The following is a 19560-nucleotide window of genomic DNA, read 5'->3' as shown; positions in this document are numbered from 1 at the left end:
CCAGTTGAGCCATTCAGTAAAAGAGCCCTTGTTGAATTACAATGAAAGCACCCAATTCCTTGAAAAAAAAACTTCATTTCGATGAACCAAAATTTCTCCCTGACCCTCCACCCAGCCATTTATGAATCATTTTTGGTTTCATTTCCAGTTGCCCCATATTCAGCTAAGGAAAACACGAGGAAGCTGGTTCTCTGTTAATTCTCAGACTGTCAAAACCACATGTTTACTTTTTCCAATTTCCAGTTACAACTGAGTAAATTCCCCAGGCGGATTACAAATCTTGGGTGTGTAACACATGCAGTGTCGGCACCAACAGATTTGATTAGGCTGCAGGTAAGAGCAATTAAAGCACAATTGTGAATCAGTTCAGGATCCCCAATTCCATGTGTTAATAATAATGAGGCATTGGGAGGGATTCTTTGGTCCCCCAGCCAAGTGTTTCTCGGCAGCGTGACGTCCGCTGGCAGCGAGATTCTCTCTTCCTACCACTTGTCAATGGGATTTCCCACTGAAGCCATCCCACATCAACGGGAAACCCACGGGCGAGGGTGCGCTGCGAGTGGGAAAAGAGAACCCCAATGGCTACCAAATTCTGGCCATTACTTTGGGATTTTCACAAAGAATGTTTTTAATTTATTTATTTCTTACCATACTCTTCTACAGGGCTATGATTCCAAGGCTCAAGTAACTCTTATAGAATCATAGAATCCCTACAGTGCAGAAGGAGGCCATTCGGTCCATTGAGTCTGCGCCAACCCTCCAAAAGAGCACCCTACCTACGCCCACACCCCTGCCCTAAGTTTGTAACCCAATAAACCCACATAACCTTTTGGGCACTAAGCAGCAATTTATCATGGCCAATCCACCTAACCTGCACATCTTTGGGCTGTGGGAGGAAACTGGAGCACCCGGAGGAAACCCACGCAGACGCGAGGAGAATGTGTAAACTCTACACAGACACCCGAGACTGGAATTGAACCCAGGTCCCTGGCGCTGTGATGCAGCAGTTCTAACCATTGTGCCACCATGCCGCCTCTCCTAATACTTGTCCAATGATTCCTCTTGCCTGAGTCTAGACTACTCAGTGAACAGTGGCAAATTATTCAACCCAGGAGAGCATCACAACTGAGCCCAGTTGGACTGTCACTCGACATTCAAGGGACATTGTCACCCTTTGGGGCCCCCAGATCAGAGGGACACTGAGGCCTTCTGCAGTAGATCAACTAACATTTGTTTTTCTAAATTTAGAGTGCCCAATTATTTTTTTCCAAATAAGGGGCAATTTGGCATGGCCAATCCACCTACCCTGCACATCTTTGGGTCGTGGGGGCAAAACCCACATAAACACGGGGTGAATGTGCAAACTCCACACGGACAGTGACCCAGAATCAAACATGGGAGCTCGGTGCCGTGAGGTAGCAGTGCTACCCACTGCACCACCATACTGCCCAGATCAACTAACTGAATGCCAACCAAGGATTTAAGCTGGGACCTTCTGATGTCTGTGGCTCAGTGTCACATCATGGAGAATATTTACTCATTAAGCTATCAGGGAAAGTCACATATATGGGCTAAAATGAAACAGAAAAGTGTGGAATTACTCAACAGGTCAGGCAGCATTGGTGGCAAGCAGAAAAGAGTTAATGCTTCAGGTTAATGATGTTTTATCAGAATAGGAAGATGTTTACTTGAATTATCCCAGGTATGGAGGGACTGCCATATGGGGGAAAATTAAACAGGTTGGGTCTCTATTCCTAGGAGTTCAGAAGAATGAGAGGTGATGTGATTGAAACATATCAGATTCTTAGGGTATTAGACAGGGTAAATGTTGGCAGGATGTTTTCACTCTTGGGAGAGTGTAGGACTAGAGGGCACAGTCGCAGAATAAGGGGGTGCTCATTTAAGACTGATTTGAGGAAGAATTTCTTCTCGCAAAGAGTGGTGAATCTTTGGAATTCTTTACCCGGAAAGCTGTGGAGGCCAAGTCCTTGAATATTTTCAAGGCTGAGATCGCTAGGTTTTAATCAGTAGGTGAACTAAGGGTTAGGGAGAGTAGGCAGGAAAGTGAACATAGTGAGTGTGGATCAGCCATGATCTAAATGGCAGAGCAGGTTCGAAGGGCCTACTCCTGTTCCTATTTCTTGTGGTTTTATGGTCTTTGGAGATTAATGGTTATTAAACAAGTACAAAGATAAGGAAAGGGGAGGGGGGGAAGAACAAAAGCGAAAGGTCTATAATAGGACAGAGGGCAGGAGAGATTAAATGACAAAAGGGATAATGGTGCAAGGGTGGGGGGGGGACAAATTTAGAAACCAAAGGCCTCTGAGAATGGGATAAGGGCTGGACTGTGCTGCCCTTCATGGGATGTTGCTGTCGATTGGCAATTGACGGAGACATCAGAGGGCTGCCTGACCATGTGGTTGCACACCACAAGAAAGATGCAGCATTTTCAGGAGGGATAGTGAAACAACACTAAACATCCAGTATTATGCTTGCACATCAGCTAGTTTACATTTATTCAATAGTGTTGGAGAGGAAAAGGCTGTCATAAATCGAAAATCGGGGACGGCAAGTGGCGCAGTGGTTAGCACTGGAACTGCGGCGCTGAGGACCCGGGTTCGAATCCCAGCCCTGGGTCACTGTCTGTGTGGAGTTTGCACATTCTCCCCATATCTACGTGGGTTTCACCCTCACAACCCAAAGATGTGCAGGTTAGATGGATTGACCATGCTAAATTGCCCCTTAATTGGGAAAAAAATAATTGGGTCCTCTAAATTAATTAAAAAATAAATCGAAAATCGGATTTAAGACTAGCAAGATTTGTGTAAAAAATATTAATGGTGATGCTACATTCAAGACTATTCTGAACATCTTTTATAGAAAGGAAACCATACTGGATTTAGTCACCAGCTTGATTTTGATACATTAGCTACAACTTCAGAAACCAGCCTTCAGTGGCAGCTGTGGTTCGGTGTTACTATTGTCAGTCAGAGGGTTGTGGGTAGAGGTTCCAGCCCAGTAAATTCAGCAGAAGCTGTGAGCTGACACTGGGGGAGAGCTGCTTTGTTTGATCTGCCATCTTTTGGATGAGACGCTAAACAGAGGCCCCATCTGCCCTGTCAGGTGGAAGGAAAATATCCCATAGCACTATTTCAAACAGTGGGAAAGATATCCCCAGTGTGATCATTATCCAGTTACTGTTTTGTGGAGCCATGCTGTATGCAAACGGATGGCCACATTTTCTACATTGCAGCACTTTAACATAGGAACAGGAGGAAGCAATTCGGTCCATCGTCCCTGCTGCACCATTTAATTAGATTATGAGTGGTCATCTATATCGATGCCACTTTGCCGCACTATTTCCATATCACGAGATGTAATTAACCTCCAAAAAACAATCGATTTCTGTCTTTGACATGTTCAATGATTGAACTTCCACGGCCCACTGGATTAAAGAATTTCAAAGGTTCACATCCTCTAAGTCCTCCTCATCTCAGTCTTCAATGGTCTGCCCCTTATTCTGAGATAAAGTCCCCTGGTTTTAGACTCACCAGCCAGGGGAACATATTATCAAAAGCACTTAAATGGTGTCAAAGCATTTTGGGATATCCTAAGGTCATACAGACAGTCAAATATTTCTGTTTTTATTTCTTTCACCAGTGAAACTCCAATCATATACCAGCTTTCAACCCATAGATATATCTCCTAGATTTAGGTCTAGCTCCCCCAGATCCATGATGGACAAAGGGCAGCCCCTGCCACCACCCTTGGTCTATCGCAATCTCATCTCTCCTGTCCAGGTGGTAGGCCGCTCCTGAAGGTCTTCCTTAAATGTACATGACCGGGTCACCTTTGGTCATCTGGTGGTGTCCATTCTACTGTTGTTAAGGTCTCAGGCCAGACCCCAACATTTGTTAGGATACCAGACAAGAATCCCAAACAGTTTTTTTTAATTTTGTAAAACTGTGAGGAAAGGGTACTTTCACCCTGGGAGTGATGGCTCTGACCAATGGGTATCTTTTATGTTAAAATAAACTTCATTTAAACATGGTATTAACCACATTAACATCAAAGAAAATAGCTTTTTTAATATAAAATGAATTAAGTTATTTCCTACCCCATTATTTTTTTCCAATTAAGGGGCAATTTAACACGGCCAATCCACCTACTCTGCACATCTTTGGGTTGTGGGGGTGAGACCCACGCAGACACGGGGAGAATGTACAAACTCTACACGGGCTGTGACACAGGACCAGGATCGAACCCGGGTCCTCAATGCCGTGAGGCAGCAGTGCTAACCACAGCACCACTGTGCCGTCCCCCCCAAAAAATAGCTTATTAAACACAAGGAAATATCCAGGACGTGATTCAGTGGCCTTGTTGCGCTCGAGCGCAACGAGGCTGGTGAATAGCAGGAGAGGGCAAAAATGAAAATCGCGCCGGGCCAAACCGTTTGGGATGCAACCGGCCCACTCCCGTAGGCGAAATCAAGATCCTGCCGAAGCATGGCGAGGACCCAATAATCACCACTTAAGCCCTATTTCCATACAATTAATGGGAGCAGTTTCCCCCGCAAGTGGTCACGTCGGCGCCGATTATTACTCCTTTTTAAAAGCGTGAACCTGGTGAAAGAGCTGCTGCGGGGAGCCGCGGAGGTGAGTAACCATCTTCACTCACAAGCAAAGAGCCCGGGGGCACTGGGCCTGCTGCCCCTCTGCTTGGAGGGGGGTGGAGGGGGCAACCGAGCATGGGGTCCACCCTCGGCCGGGGTGGTCTGCTATGGGGGGGGCATCGGAGCTGGAGGGTGTAGGGGATCGGAGCAGGTGGGGGGAGCAACTGCATGCGGTTCCGCCATGCCAACCCCTGGATTGCATGTACCCGGTTCAATAAGGGAATGGAGGATCTCAAGGTGGAAGACATCGCTGTTTGTCAGTCTCTCACCCTCTCCAATTCCTTATAGATATTGAACAGTATGGACAATATTTTGGACCCCGTGGCACTTGCCCGTGGCGGGTGCCCATGTGTAGGGGCCTGCGCCACACCCTGAGGACGCGGCTGCCCATTAGGCCAGGGTGAGACCCAGAGGGGGAGGCCCGCGATGGCCCAAGGTGTACAAGTGTTGCTGGTCATTCGGGCAGATGACGGACAATGCGTGCCGCAGGAGGCTTTGCCTCCACAAGGAGACAGTGTGGCACCTGTGCCATGTCCTTGCGGATATGGCACCACGTGGAGGAGGGGGACACCCACCCTCCATGGCCATAAAAGCCACCGCAGCCCTGAACCTTTATGCCGTGAGATCATTCCAGGGTTCAATCAGGGACCTGTGTGGCATCTCTCAGGCTATGGTCCACAGGTGCACCGACAGGTCACAGATGCCCTGTTTTCCCAGGTCTCAATGGTCCTCAATGACTCGTCTCTGTGCTGGTGGAGGATGGGGATGACAACTGTGACGCATCAATAGTTGCATCCTCGGAGCTCTCTTCCAAGGTGTTCTCGTAGGAGGTGAGGGGGACGACAACCGCCGATGGTCCTGCGGGAGAATAGACATGTGGTCAATGGGAGGGATGGGTCATTCAGTCAGGCAATAACAACTCACGTTTGACAGGTCATCCTGGTGGGGCCTGGTGGATCCTCACCACTGCGGCATGTGCCAATCTCCGCGCTGGTGACCACTCTGTCCTCGGCCAACCCCATAACCTCCAGGGCCAGTTCCTCGAGTGTGATGAGGATCCTGGGGCGGGATTCTCCGTTAGCTGAAGCCGAAATCGTGAAACGCAATTGGGCAAAGAATATGTCCCGATGCCAAAATTGCGCTGATTTGACACCACATCACAATTCTCCATCACATCGACAGCGGCATCAATGCGTTCCGGAACATATGTACAGTAAACACCATTTGCATATCATTAGCGGGCCCAACCCGGTATTCTCCAGGGCCCCTGCAATTTTCTTCCTCCGATGGGCCGAGTTCCGGATGACACGGTTCACTTGTGTCCCCAATGTCACGCCACACATTCTGGAACCTTTTGTGATCTTCTCAAAAGGTCTCAATGTTCACTATCCGAGGGTTGGAAGAAGGTTTCCTCAAAGAAATGGGGGCAATTCGTCGACATGTTCCAAGGCCAATAGCAACTAGGGAAAGAGGGAGAGACGGGGAGCAGACAAAAACACACAACACTAAGAGGTACAAAAAGGGAAAGGGGGGAGGTAATGACGAGAAATCTTGGGGGAACCACAGGAAGAAGCATGGAGGATTCGGAGGGAAAGGGGGCAGGAAGGCCCCCCCCCTCCCCCGAACCCCCCAGGTCTGCAACAAAAACCACAGAAGGAAGGGGATGGGACGATAACAGGCGCTCAGAACACCTAGAGCGGAAGAGGGGGATACAAAGGAGGAGTCAGGGAGGGGGGGGATAGGGAGAGGGGAAGGAGGGGCGAGAAGATATATCAAGAAAGAATGTATGTACATAAGAACTGTTTAAATTGTAAATATCGAACACAAAGTTTCACTATGTAAAATTGAAAATGGCAATAAAAATACTTTTTAAAAAAGACCTCAAGGTTGTCGCTTATCTCTCCACGTATGGTCTTGATGCCTTGGGTGGTGGCCAGAGTATCAGACGTTGTTTGCTGAAATAAAAGCATAGAAAAGGACACAAGCAATACCAAGAGAACGTTTATCAATTTACTAGCTTCCTCTAGACTGTCCCCTTCATATTAATGCCAGATTGAAATATTCTATTGAATTGCACTCAATATTCCAATTCCCATTTCCTGTTTTGATTTCCTGTCTCTATTGTCTACCCTCAGTTACTTGATCCTATCCCAACCATGAGCCCTGGAGAAATTTTGCAGTCCAAAAATATATCTTCATGTTTAAAACAGAAATCAAACATTTCGGGTAGCACGGTGGTTAGCACTGCAGCCTCACAACGCCGAGGTCCCGGCACTGGGTCACTGTCCGTGTGGAGTTTGCACATTCTCCCCGTGGCTGCAAGGGCTTCGCCCCCACAACACAAAAGATGTGCAGGTTAGGTTGATTGGCAACACTAAGTTGCCCCTTAATTCGAATAAATGAATTGGGCACTCTCAATTTATTTTTAAAAAAGAAATCAAACATGTCCATTTGATTCCAGGCAGTAACATTGTGATTGCTTGTTCTTTGTCTTAAATTACATCTTTTCTTAAGGTAACTTGTGAAATTACATTGTCTCTCTACATCCCAGAATTGTCCCAAATTCAAATAACAGTGATGTTGGCTTTCAGATTTTTGTTAATCTTCAGTTCATATCTTCTTCAAAAGAGGCTTTGTCCACATGTCCATCGACACTGCCGAAACTGTGCATGTGTTTTATTTAATTGTCTTCTTAAAATCCCTTTAAATGTCAGTTTTTTATTCCCCCCTCATCATCGTTCTCGTTACCTGTCAAATAGATTCCACTTTTAATTTTGTCCCGCCTTGTTAAACTATCGCCCATCCTGTTCTTGGTGCTTCATTCGCTCTGCCGTATCCCGTCGAAAAACAGGGCCACCATGGCCTCCTCTAATCGTTCTTCTCCTGCCCTACTCACTTCCTCAACTCCAATCTGCACATATTTTTTTTTCCTCAATGTTCATATATCCCACTTGGTTGATCCTCTGGTCCTTAACTACTGTAACCCACCCATTTAAGTAATAGACACTCCCCTTAGGCCCTTCAAGCGTTTGAGATCAGTTTCAATCTAACCGTGATCAGAATCTGCACGAAGGGGTGTTCTATGTGGATTTCCGACATCGAACAGCAACTGATGATTGCCTGTTGGAGTAACAGACTACAGGTCACTTATAATTATCATATTGTTGGGTTAGTACGGCAATGTAGTAATTCCTATTATTATGGCCATGAATCTGGAACGGGACAAATAAAATCGAGCAAATCCAATGCTGGCTCTGTTGCTCAGACTTGTCTGAGACTGGTGAATGCGACCTCTCGCTTCTCCATCTATTCTGTCTTTTACAACTTCTCACTGAATGCCCGCCCCTCCCCCCCTTTCACTAGGTTTTAAATTGGGCCGACTATTGCTGCACCATTGAAAATCGACAAATAAATTCGCAAATTTTTGAAGTTACTGCAAATCTTGTTCCACTTACAGTTACCTGGAAAGTAAAACACAAAAGATCCATTCTGCTTGGAGCAAAATGGGTTAATTAATCGGAACATATCTGACAATTCAAACTTAAAATTTGTAATTCTCAATTCTTGTAAAAATATAAATACATCTTCAGTTGTTAACAGGCAAGGATTAATTCTCTATTCATTTCAAAAAGGGGTGGAGTAAAGGTTTTCAACTGGATGTCATTACGTCACCGCCTCTCTTTGTTTTGTCTTAGGAAAAACATGAGCAGGGGACTCGTTTCCTTTAATAATCGCTACTTTACACTGCAATCTCAGAATTTTGCTGTCTTTCTTCTTGTGTCAGTTGTGCTAGGAATAATTTTTTTCGAACCTGCCAAGAAGTTTTAACACAAGATCAATCCAACACAGGATTGGCTCTAATCATTTTAGATATATCAATCAATCCAACTGAATTAAAATTATTGCACTCTTACATGTGTTAATTTGTATCCGGATTAAAATTCCCACATGTTGATCACAAATATCTTTGAATCATGCCTCTGGCCAGAAAAACATGACTCCAGGTTTTGTTAGCCGTTTGCTCAAAGATTACAATTTCGACAAAAAACATCCAAACTTGAAACAGACACACATAAATATCATTCGGACACAAGCAGCAAAACATATCAAATACTTTAAAACAACAAATGAATTACATCAATATCCTTTTGTTTCTATTGTAACATGCCACAAATGTCTGTAATTAAAAAATAACTCCAAACATGGTTAATTCCCCATAAAGATAAACCTTACTGATAACATGACTCTCCAACACCCACATATTCATTTGCTCGTAAAGTTTAAGCAGTTAATCATTTTTGCTTTTAACTGGCATTTTGAGTTCCTATAAATCGACACTTAAACCTTATATCGAATAATTTAGACAATTTAAAAATCAATTAATTGCCTGCTGAAATAGTTAACTTCTGTCCTCCAATTTTATTTTCCTATGAAGAAATCTTAACATCTCACTTGTAACTTGCTTTGGGAGAATTCAAATTGAATCACTGCCAAACTGCATCCTGACCTTGACCAGACAACACAAGCTGGTATTTCTCTTGTCAGTATCCGTTTGCACAGTATTTTCAATTCCCAGACCCTTTTAATATCCTTCAAGGGGTTTCCAGCTATTTTCTACTCCTAAATAGTGTTTCTAACCCCAGGCCTGCAGGTCGCAGATCACGTCATAAGGAAAGCTGGGGAGTCAACTGATTTCTACACATGGTCACAGATCTGCAGGTCTATTACCTCGCTTCTGCCAATCAGCTCTTTACTGAACTGTCTTTACGGCTTCTCCTAACGTTAGCTTTTGTTGTTCTACCTACAAGGACAGTGCTCCACTTTTGTGGGGCACTGACCTGCGTCAACAAATTAGCTATTGAGCCAAAACCCGAGTCCGCCGCATTCCATCCTGGAAGGTTGGTCTGAGGTTCAGGCTCTTTAGGTGCCTGCCCCTTTCTCTTAAACATTCTCTTAAACATGCCAAATGTGTCCTGGATTACTCCAAGGGTTCTTTATGATTCGGACACAATGTAATAAAGAGAACAACAACAGAAGTTTGTCTACTCTACTTTATTAGCAAAAATAATACAAATATGAATATAAAATAAGAATATAAACAAGAATCTTACGCCCATCTGTTCATCAGGGACCCTGGAGGTCAACGGCAGCTTTGAGATTCCGCTCCTGGCACCTGTCCTGACTCTAGTTCAAGGTGAAGTCCCACGAATGAGAAAAAGGGCCTGATATTTATACAGTGAAGTAAATAAGTCTAATAGATAAGCAGTTGGGAAAGTCAGCAAGCTGTTGCAAATAGTTGGATAAATGAAGTATTAAACAAGCATAGCGTGGCATGAGAATGGCTGAGTTTAAATATCTGGTGCTTTATGTTCCAGTCAACATCCTGGCCATAGAAGGCTGCTAAATATCCTTACATGAACAGAATCAACCCATTCCTTTTTTTTAAAATTTAGAGTATCCAATTCATTTTTTCCAATTAGGGGCAATTTAGCGTGGCCAATCCATCGACCTGCATATCTTTGGGTTGTGGGGGCGAAACCTATGCAAACATGGGGAGAATGTGCAAACTCCACATGGACAGTGACCCAGAGCCGGGATCGAACCTGGGACCTCAGCGCCGTGATCAACCCATTCCTTACAGACCATCAGCTGCGCATCTTACATGTCTGTGCCTGATACCCGGGCAGTGTGCACAATGCCTTCATCCTGGCACACTCGACATGTTTGAGACACCTCACCCAGCTCCTGGGTGACAAGGGTTAGCCACTGATGTCGTGGATGATGACATCTAACCGGAGGCCATAAACCAACGCAGAGACCCGCTACAACATTGGCCATACAGCAACCAGGAGCGTGATCAAGCGGTGCATCAGCCTCCTCATGTGCCTTGACTGCTCTGGAGAGGCCGTCCAGTATGATGCTGAGAGGGGCGCCCACATTGTGGCGGCCTGCTGTATCCTCCACAACATCCTGCAGCAGAGGGGCGATGTACTGGAGGTGGAGGAACGCAGGCCTCGTCCGATGAGGAGGATGCGGGGGAGGATGGGCAGGACATGAAGCCCAGGCAGGCACAGGAGGACGCACAATGTGTACGCCAGGGCCTAAACACACGGGATGCTCTGATCGCCTCCAGGTTCATCGGCTGGAGGAGGAGGGGGGGGGGGGGGAACTGGCCAGGGCACGGACACCGGATCCCAACCCCACACTCCCTCACTCTCCCCCCTCGGCCACCCCCTGCCTGCAACTCCCTCTGTGATACATACTTGTCGCACTACGGGGTGGAGGGCAGTAACAGCCGGTCTGGTCCATGGGATGGAGGAGGATGATGACCCGCTCTGTGATGAGCTCTGGTGCTCCGCATTGTTTGACAATGTCTGACTCCTGCCCATGGTAGCACTTTGCAGCCTCCAGCTGGGTGTCCCCTGCATGCAAGCTGGCCATTCCATCACGTGGTCCCATCGGATCCCTGGGGTGGCGGTGTTGGGGAAGGTCTGTGGAGGTGGGGAGCCAGGGCCACGCACAGGGTCTGCCCATTTCCCCCCGGCCAGCCCAGACCTGCCCACCCTCACATCCATCAGCACTGAGGCAGGTTGTAACGGTGGTGACAGATGTTTAATATGAACGGATATATACAGATTTATGCCCCAGCCCCCATAACTAAACTGTTCCCTGCACCCGTGCTTAACTAGTATTTGACTTCCTGGCCTTACGGGCCCTAACACTACACCTAGGTGGTTCCCAGACGGTACAGCATGGGCAGCATGGTAGCACACGGGCAGCAAGGTAGCACAGTGGTTAGCACTGTTGCTTCACAGCGCCAGGGTCCCTAGTTCGATTCCCAGCTTGGGTCACTGTCTGTGCGTAGTCTACAAGTTCTCCCTGTGTCTGCCTGGATTTCCTCCAGGTGCTCCGGTTTCCTCCCATAAGTCCCGAAAGACATGCTATTAGACATTCTGAATTCTCCCTCCATGTACCTGAACAGGCTTCTTCTGGGGTGATTGGGCCTGGATGGCCCTGGCTCCTGCTCGCGGGTTCCGGGTAACATGGTGCGCCCTCGCACCTCCCCTGCGGGAGTCGCCGGCACGGGCTCCATCATCTCGTCCTCCCTCAGGATGCCTGATGGTCCCCGGGTTACTCCATGGGACGGGGATTGCGAGGGGAGCTATCCCTTGAGCTCCCCTGCCTCCTGGCACTGCCAGTCCTGGAAGCCCGTTCTCATCTCGACCAGGGTCCGCAGACTCGCGGCCATGGAGCACAGGGAGTGGACCATCTCCATCTGGTACTGCGCCACATCACGCTGCAACTGTGCCACCAACCTCTGGGTTTGTGTCACACCAGCCAGTGACAGCGCCATCTCCCTCTGGGACTGGGCCACCTACCTCTGTGACTGCAACACATCGGCCAGCGCTCGGGCAATGCTGCCAACACTCCCAGCCATGGCCTGCTGTGACTGGGCCATGCTCAGGAGCGCCGCTGCAATTTCCAGGTGGTTCTGAGACATTGACACCTGTGAGGTAGCAACCCTGCCCTGGGCCTCGGCCATCACCTGCACAGAATGCCCCAGGCCTTGGACAAGCTGATCCGTAGCCAAAACCGTCGCCCCCCCCCCCCCCCCACAATGCCTCCACCGCGGACGCCACCCATGGAGTGTTGGCCTGGGTGGCACGAATTGGCAGCACCACCTCCTGCTGCTGCACGTGATTGGACTCCTCCAACTGCACCTGCAGGTGCTGGATGCTCGCCGACAACCCCTCATGTAGTCCCGGGCTCTGTGACTGCATCTCCACTATAGATGGGACTGTTTGTTCCAGAAGCTCGAGACCCGTCTGGACGGCAGCTTATCCCTGGGTCCGCCCTGCCCTATGACCGTCCGCCCCCTTGGGTGTTCCTACCTCCGCCTGTTGTACCGGGTCAACTGTGTGGTGCCCACCAAATACTGTCTCAAGAGCCTCGTTATTAACTTACACAACTGAGGTGAGTGTCGCTGAGATGGTGGAGGATGTTGGAGACAGCAGTGACGGAAAATCACTGTCATCGTCCGGCCCAAACTCCGGGGTCTCCTGAGTCTCGGGTGGCGGGCTGGTGCCCGAGCTGTTTTCAGTGTTGGTGCCCAGCTCACGTGGGGGCTCCAGCTGTGGCACTGGCTGGGGGCGGGGGACACCAGATGGACCCCCCCCCCCCATCTCCAGCAGGTCCTGCAAGACACAAGACAAGATGCATGATTAGACCGCGAGCTGGGGGGGGGGGGGGGGGGAGTGGTAGTGGGCGTGTAGGTGGGGGTGGGGGATGGTGGCGTGGGTGAGGATGGTGGGGGGTTGATACACGTGTCACGAGAAAGCGCAACTAACTGGTGTCTCACTTCCTCACCCGTGGTTGAGCTCCGCCTCAGCGACCACCCGTTCCTCTGGGCCGCCGACCATGTCCAGGGCCCTCTTCTCGGCCACGGTGAGGGGCCGCAGGTCCGACGATTGTGCGCAGCCCTCCTGTCTTCTCCCACTCCCGGCGGTTGTGTGCAGTCTTCTACTGGGGCGGGGGTGGGGGAACAGATGACTATAGTGTTAGACAGTCCAACGCATGCAGCCCAGGGGTGAATAGCTGGTGGCCTCAGTTGCCAGGGTACCCGGCCATGGCGGCTGGTATGGGTATGTGTTGCAAGGTAGAGGTTCAGCCGTCATCCTGGTAGAGGGGTGTCGGGTTACGGGTGTGTGGGACGCGGGTCACTGCCCGGGGCACAGTGTTGCCTGGCTGCCGTGAGGAGTTTGTTCCAGCATTATTTGTTCCGTCCGTACGATGTTGCCCACAGCGCTCACGGCCTCGGCAGCCTGCGCCCAGGCACGGCAAACAGCGACAGCAGCCTCCTTCCCTGGCCAGGGTACAAGATCCACCGCATCCGAGAGGGTCTCCAGCTTGGCATCGATAAACGTCGGGGCTGCTCTCCTCGCTGCCATCTTGTTGGCTGGGGTGGTGTGTGTGGGGAGTGAAGTGTGTATATACAGCTGCAGCTTGTCAGCCTCATGATTGTGAGTTGCGAAACTGCCGAATCCAGCACCATTTCTCATTGGAATCGATTGTGTTCCATGTGGCGCCGGTGCTGGCCCCTTAGCAGTAGCGGAATCGGTCCAGATGTGGCACCAGTTTTCCTGAAAGTCCACGAATTCTGCATTGTCACTTAGTCTCATAAACGGAGAATCCCACCCCTTAGCACAGTGGGCTAAGAAAGTTGGCTTGTAGATCATAGAACATAGATCATAGAATTTACAGTGCAGAAGGAGGCCATTCAGCCCATCGAGTCTGCACCGGCTCTTGGAAAGAGCACCCTACCCAAGGTCAACACCTCCACCCGATCCCCATAACCCAGTAACCCCACCCAACACTAAGGGTAATTTTGGACACTAAGGGCAATTTATCATGGCCAATCCACCTAACCTGCACATCTTTGGACTGTGGGAGGAAACCGGGAGCACCCGGAGGAAACCCACGCACACACAGGGAGGATGTGCAGACTCCGCACAGACAGTGGCCCAAGCCGGAATCGAACCTGGGACCCTGGAGCTGTGAAGCAATTGTGCTATCCACAATGCTACCGTGCTGCCCAGAATGAAAATCGCTTATTGTAATGCAGAACAAGACCAGCAGCGCGGGTTCAATTCCCGTTCCAGCCTCCCCGAACAGGTGCCGGAATGTGGCGATTAGGGGCTTTTCGCAGTAACTTCATTGAAGCCTACTTGTGACAATAAGCGATTATTATTATTACTATTATTAGTCCTGCTACTAATTCCAATTAAGCAGCACAATACAGCTCCAATGCCGCTTATAAATAAAGTTAAGCAACAGATTACTTGCTTAGTTATGTGGATACTTTTGGAGAGAGACCCTTTCAGGAGCAGAACCAATATATTTCTCCTCTACCTAACAGCATTTGGCAAAACTGCTGTTCAACTAAAAATCCTTCTGTCTTGTCAGTCTCAATTCCTATGGCAAACTGCAAAACTGCAGACAGACTTGGTTCCTCCCATCATCTGTATCCTACCAAAATGTCACACGACCTGCTTGGCTAGGATTAAATACAACCCTTCATAAATTATGTACTTTCCAGGGAATCTCCAGCAACGATAATAATATCCCATTAACCATTTATCTGTAACCATGTAAGTGGCAGGGGCTGGTTTAGCACACTGGGCTAAATCGCTGGCTTTTAAAGCAGACCAGCAGCACGGTTCAATTCCCATACTAGCCTCCCCGAACAGGCGCTGGAATGTGGCGACTAGGAGCTTTTCACAGTAACTTCATTTGAAGTCTACTTGTGGCAATAAGCGATTTTCATTTCATTTTAATTTTCAATGGTTGGAAAGAATTATAAACTCCTCAATTACAGTTTAAGCATACACACAGTCTTCATACCTTAACCTAAGTTTTTGAATAATGTTACTGCAACAAATATTTAACTTAAACTCAGGCTTTTAAAAACATTACTGCAACAGATATAAAATGTAATTTATAACAATTTCTACATTCATCACACTGTCACTCAGTGGGGCGTAGGTCTGAGAAGTAAAATGCATGTTCTGTCAACCGCAATCCTCTCTGTCGGAAAGTCCTGCAAGAACCTTTCACCATTTTACTGTAGTAATTCTTTGTTGGTGCTGCCTCACCATTTGATGCCAAGGATCTTACATAGGCAGCGCTGCTGAAAGGTGTCCAACTTTACTGTTCCCTTGCATGTCATGCGAAGATAGTTTGCAGTTGGTACTACAATGGATATGTAGAGTTACACCTTCATAGCCGCGACAATGGTTTTGGCTGCACAGTCTGTGCTGAAAGACCAATGCTGCTTTGCCCATTCTTGTATGAACATCAGTCTCTACATTGCCCTCCCTGGAGATGCTTCTTCTGAAGCAGGGCAAGTGGTCTACCTTCTCGATGTTCGTGGACCGCCTGATGCACGCAAGGCGACACGCGTGCCATCTATCACTCCCTGGAGCTGGGGCATCACGGCAATGGCGGAGAATCCTGCTGTACAGTCATACTGTTGTATCCAGGTCAAAGTTTATGTAGTCGGCTGCCCAGGAAAACAGGGCATTCCTGACTTCTCAGATGCACTTGTGAGCTGTTAGTTGGGAGATGCCACACAAGTCCCCACTTGAGCCCTGGAATGATCCTGGGGTGTAGAGGTTCAGGACGACCACCAGGAGTGGGTGTCCTCCTCCTCCACATAGTGCCAGGTCTGCAAGGACACAGCACAGGAGTCGCACCATCTCCTTGTTGAGGGAGAGCCTCCTGTGGCACATGCTGTCTGTCATCTGTTCGAAAGATTAGAGATGCCTGTACACCTTAGGCCATCGCCGGCCTCCCCTTCTGTGTCCCTCCTTGGCCTGATGGGCGGCTGGATCCTCAGTGTGCGGGGCGGGTCCCTGCACATGGCCCGCCGCCTCGAGCCTCTATTGGTGCTGCTGCCGCTGCTTCCTCCGGCGTCTGGCAGCCTGGCCTGTTACTAGCACACGATGGCAGCTTCCACTGGGTACACGATATCATTCATAATGAGATATCTGTAAGGAATTGGCGAGGGTGAGACTGACAAACAGCTGTGACTTCCACCCCGGGATCCTGGGATCTCCTGGGCGTCACCCACCCTCACATCCCCTGCCCAGCACTCATGGTGCCATCCAACCCACACTGCAAATGCACCCCCGGCCATAACAGCCTCCTTTGGGCATCAGAACCCTGACCCCGAACCCCAGACACCCACCAGGAGCGTTACCTGGACCGATCGCTGGTTCCATCCCCTGTCCACACACCCACCCTCTGGCCAGGGGGATGTCCAGGCCAGGGGGATGTCCCCAGTGCTATGGCAAACTCCTGGGTGTTGGAATGTTGGAGGCTGCCTCTGTGGTGTTGATGCCTCCCGGTGTTCAGGCAAAGTGTCCAGACCTCTCAGTTTTAGATTCTCGGCAGTAAGAACCGCCTGCATCATGGCATGTGTACTGACGGGGATCGATTTGGAAGCTGTGAAGTGCTCACAATACTAGAATTGCCAATTTCCCATTAACAATAGCCTTCAGCTGTGCAGCCAGAGGCCGCCACGTCAACAGGAGTCAAAGTGGCCAATACCATATTACCACGGACAGGGTCTGTCCCGGGTGTGTTCATTGGGACAGGCAGGCAGTGGCTGAAGCTGCCCCTGTTGTGGGTATACAAGGTCCAGGAGGGGGGGTGACATGCCAGGACCATGGCCGTTGGCAACCCCTCCCCCCACAAGCTTAGGGGTGAACCCCACCAATGGCAGCCGCCCCCCGCGACCGAGCTCCCCCCCTCACGCATCTGGATAGTGCTAATTGCCTGATTTCCAAGATGGCTACTCATCTCCTCAGGTCCCCACAGTAGCTATCTGCCAGATTCACGTTTTTAAATAGGTGTACTAAACGGTGCCCGCGTGAGCGCTCGCTATGGAGGCGGTTAGATCACAGGAGACCGTTTGATCAGGAGTCCTTCCCATTAATGGGATGGCAATTGGTCTTAATTGGTGATTGTTTGTTTCTCACCATGTTGCGGTGGGATCCTGACCTCACCAACGGGAGCGGGCTGGTTAGATTGGAATCTGACCAGTGCCCAGAGTGGTTCCCAATTTCGGCCTCTCCGCTATCTAACCAACCCACTCACTCTCTCGCCTGGCGTGGCGAGGCTGGTAGATCGTGCCCCAAATCAAACAAACAGACAAGAAGAATGTCACCCACTCTCTTTTTAATAAATACACATCATCACAAAAAGGGCACAAATGGTTCATTTTCGAGTTGTGCACAATTGATGAGGACTGGATGTGACAGCATTGGTAATGCGAAGAGCTAGATGAAGGTTGCCGACTTTGCTTTGTCGTATTCCTGGAGGTTTCATCGCATGATCTCCCATCTCCAATCACCCACCAATGAAAAGTTCTTGTTTCCAAGAACCAATACTTTGTTTTATTGCGAATGAATGAATGGGTGTGATTTAATGGAAGAGCTTCCAAGTGTGGTAGCAAGCGGGAACTGCCACGAGCTTCCCGACGCCTGGCCCAATGAGGCCGTCACTGGGGCAAACTATTAATTAGCCCACTTAACGGAGCCCCATGGGTTTCTCGCTGCACATCATGGTCCCGCCGGCTGATCGCTGGGACCACGCTCGCCAGCCCCTCCCGCTAACAAGGGAGAGCAGCATTTAAACCGCTCCTGCACAGCCTACCCCACTCCACTCACAGCTATGCCACGGAGCCAACCAGCCCAACGATTCGGCAATGCCAATCTGGAGAGACGGCTGGAAGGAGTAGAGGCATGCCGGGATGCCCTGTTCCCCCTCAGGTCTTGGAGGGTCAGCCACAAGGCAGCCAGTGCTGTTTGGGCGGACGTGGCTGCGGCCATCAGCTTGTGGAGCGTCACTAGGAGGGCTAGCACAAGAACGTCAATGACCTCCACTGTGTCGCTCAGGTGAGTTTTTTGTTTGCATCAATCCCCCGATACTCTTCTCCCCCTCCATACAGCCCATCTCCCCAAGCCCCCTCCCCCAACCCTCGAGCACCCCCCACACACTGAACCACGTGTGCGGCTAACGATGCCCCCTCTGTGTCCCTGCAGGAGAAGTTGGCCCACAGCCTACAGGAGAGGGCCTAGACAGACAGCGGCATGCCAGACATCAGAGTCCTCACCCCCATGAGGAATGGGCCCTGGGGGTCGCAGTGGTGGCAGAAGACAAAGCAGTGACCACCATAGAGGTTTGCGTGTGGCCCAGAGGTGAGGCTACACAGGCCCCCACGAGATGACCTGTCAAGCGCAAGTTGTTCATGCCCAGGTGGCACTGCAGGTTGGCAGGGGCATTAGCAGTGTGCCAGGCTGGCATTTTGTGCATGATCAGGCCTGCAATGCCCCTCCTGTGGGAGGTGGGGTGCAGGGGGAGGCCCCGAGGACACCCTTAAAGGTGGGTTAAGGCGTTGGAGGTGGGAGAGATCAGGGCGTCACTTAAGATCTCCCTCTGCACTGAGGAGTTCCGGCGACCGAGTGTGGCCATGGGGGGGGGGGGGGGGGGGGGGGGGGGGGGGACCACGACATTCCTCGCTGGGCCATCAAAAATAAACAGAATGCCATTAGATAGCGAGGCTGTTCCAGCTGCTGAGAGCACCAGGAACGGCCCCTCTATTCCCGCCCAAAACACATTCAATGTGTCCTGTTCTGGTCACCGTACTTTAGGAAGGATGTAAGAGGTCCTGGAGAGGGTGCAGAGGAGATTTATCAGAATTATTCCAGGGATGGGGGATTTTAGCGGCAAGGGCAGATTGAAGAATCTGGGTGTTGTTCTCCTTGGAGCGAAGGAGTCTGAGGGTAGATCTAATAGTGGCGAACCAGGTTATGACAGGTTTAGAGAGGTAGGCGAAGAAAACGTGTTCCTGTTAGCTGGTTGATGAACATGGTTGTCTTCAGCTGGAAGAACAAAAAGATTAGCTGACGGTGCAGGGAATCGGGGACAGATTTAAAGTTTTGGACAAGAGATACAGGGCGGAATTCAAGGAAGAATTTTTTATTTTATGCAGCGAGTGGCAATGACCTGGAGTCTTCTCCCTGGGAGGGTGGTGGAAGCGAAACCAATGAATGATTTCACTGAGGAAACTGGATGTATCCTTGAGGGAAATAAACCTGCAGCTTACAAGGACAGAGTGGGGAATGGGTTTTGGAGGCCAGGAAGGGGGGCTGAGGGGATGGGTTTTGGAGGCCAGACCAGGAGGCACAAAAAGTGGAGGGTTACCATTGTTTTTTAAAAATCCAATTAAATGCAATTTTAGCGTGGCCAATCCACCTATCCTGCACACCTTTGCGTTGTGGGGATGAGACCCACGCAGACACGGGAAGAATGTGCAAACTCCACAC

This window comes from Scyliorhinus torazame, chromosome 8, assembly GCF_047496885.1.
Source record: "Scyliorhinus torazame isolate Kashiwa2021f chromosome 8, sScyTor2.1, whole genome shotgun sequence".
Taxonomy (NCBI): domain Eukaryota; kingdom Metazoa; phylum Chordata; class Chondrichthyes; order Carcharhiniformes; family Scyliorhinidae; genus Scyliorhinus; species Scyliorhinus torazame.
Note: the sequence above shows the minus strand (reverse complement) of the source record.